General features: G+C 33.7%; 1 long non-coding RNA gene across 1 annotated transcript; it reads left to right on the top strand.

Moving 5' to 3' along the window:
* Nucleotides 1–1,221: 1,221 nt before the first annotated feature.
* Nucleotides 1,222–1,851, top strand: LOC127148218 (uncharacterized). Its single transcript, XR_007819041.1, has 3 exons — nt 1,222–1,435; nt 1,542–1,626; nt 1,713–1,851. It is a non-coding gene; the product is annotated as an uncharacterized LOC127148218 (long non-coding RNA).
* Nucleotides 1,852–2,297: the final 446 nt, after the last annotated feature.

The following is a 2,297-nucleotide window of genomic DNA, read 5'->3' as shown; positions in this document are numbered from 1 at the left end:
AAAGTCTAGGGTTTATATGGATCACATTCATAGTGTCCCACAATAAGGTGTCCCACTAAGTTCTTACATTATATGCCATTTGAACTATTGAGTAGAACTTGATCCACTTTTATGTCACTACATAATGTTCAAGTATTCATACTATAGTCAATAAACCTTAGTTTATTGGATTTAGAGTTTATAACGAGCAAAACATGCATCCAACAATGTTTCTATAACAATTTTATTGAATAATAGAATAATTTAACTTTCACAAATCATGAGACCTGGGAGTTACACTTCATCAGCGTCTCATCAACAATATGCTTAGATTTGGGATTCTCCCGTCAACAAGACCTGGGTGTCCCACTTAACCAACATCATGTAAGTTACCTTGGACCTCCAACAGCCTCTAGCCTCACAATCTTATCACAACTTTCCTTGGCTTGGGGATTCTCTCCTTGCGTAGAGTTAGGACTCGCATTCACCAGTATGATACGAGTTACTTGGGCTTCCATCCACCATCATACGATAGATCAAGCTACATCATAGCACACAACCACACGAATACTGCAAGAGGGCAATACAACCACAACTTACTCTTAACATATAACAACACATATTAATAAGGTATTTCATAAACATTATTATAGTGAAAAGAGTCATGTAATCTTTATAAATCATCAATTTCAAGAATAAGGATCAAAGTATGGAAATCTCTTTCGAAATCTGACTCGCGAGTTACCATTATTCGTAAATCTCCTTTTACCACTTTTAAAAGAATATTCACACTCATTCACAGAAAACGATGAGTCATTTGTAAAGCACATCTTATTACTTACAGAAAAGGAACCCATAAAGCATGTTTGATTACTCACGATAAGGTAAACGAACGTAGAAAATATATATAGATCACGTTGTTTATTTTCAAACAATACTTGTAAATTAATGTAAACAGTGTATCATCAAATCAGAACATGTGAAATAATTTTGTCACTCACACAATGTAAACCCGATATTTTCTTGGTTTAATTTCTTTAAATGTGGAAAAAAAAAGAAAAAAAAATGGAAATTAAGTGTAAATATAAATATATATATTTATATATTAAATAGTTTTATTAAATTAATTAAAGAAAAGAAAGAAAAGAAAGGACAAAAAGAAGAAAAGGAGAAGAAAATTTCATTTTCTCTTTTCTTCTTCTTCTTCTTCTTCTCTTCCCTTCACCGCCAAGTTTGAAGACATCGAAGTTCCCTTTATTCTTTTTTCTTTTTCCTTCTTCAATTTGCAGAGAACTTCTAAGAGAGAGTTTGGAAGAAGAAGAGAAATTTTACTAGAGTTTTTAGGTTGAAGAAGAGGAGGAGAACTCAAGCAAAGTGTATCAATGGCTGAATTTTAGTTCATTCTGCACATCACTGGTTTTTATTTCGGTTTGAACTCTTCAAAAGGAATTAAGAGGTGAGATTTACATTTACTGAAAGTTAACTCATTTTTAAACAATCTTTATGAAGAACGTTGGAGCAAATTCGGATATTCATTTGGTGCTTTTTGATGAAGAAAACAGGGCAGTTGGTTTTCACTCGAAATCAGGAGATCTCTGGCTTTTCTTGTATTTCAGAGTGTATCGGTGGAGTTAGAATCTCTATTTGGTATGGTTGGAAAGATTATTCAATTTACTACAACTTTCATGAAGAAATTGTAAACCAAAAACGACTAAAAATTGGTTAAATTGTAGTAACAAGTTAAAGAGGTCGTGTGCGCGCGATTCTGGAAGTAGTTCTGTTTTGAGGGTTATATGTGTTTATGCACGGGGAATCAGATTTATATATCTTCAGGTAAGTTTTAGAGGATCGCAAAATGAAGAGTTTGATATAAAGAACACTCATTTTGGTTAAGTATTGAGAAAGTTATAGTTTTTTGAAGTTTATGTTAGAAATCTGGAAATTTTAGAGAATTGTTGAAATAGGATTTTATTTCTTAAGCTTTGTTTTCGTGAGCGTCATCTTTGGTGCGACATGTTATGTATATCTTTAGGAAACCAGAATGTTTAGGGTTTTAATACTCGGTTGGGTTGTTGGCAGGCCGAGAAGAATTAAACCGAGCTTATAGACCAAGGATCTAGCCCAAGACAGTGAGTGACAAAACTTAAACAGATTTATGTGTGTAAAGTTTTCACGGGCTCTTATCTTTAAATTCAGAGTTTTAAACTGAGTCACTCACTGAGCTTCATAGCTCACCCTTTCCAAAATGTTTTACCCATTTTCCAGGTAGAGATGGACTTCCCGGTGCCTGATAGACTGCCTTAGTCTGCGGAAGCTTC

Source organism: Cucumis melo, chromosome 2 (genome assembly GCF_025177605.1).
Source record: "Cucumis melo cultivar AY chromosome 2, USDA_Cmelo_AY_1.0, whole genome shotgun sequence".
NCBI lineage: Eukaryota > Viridiplantae > Streptophyta > Magnoliopsida > Cucurbitales > Cucurbitaceae > Cucumis > Cucumis melo.
The sequence above is the reverse complement of the archived record's forward strand: the minus strand, read 5'-3'. Positions and strand labels throughout refer to the sequence as shown.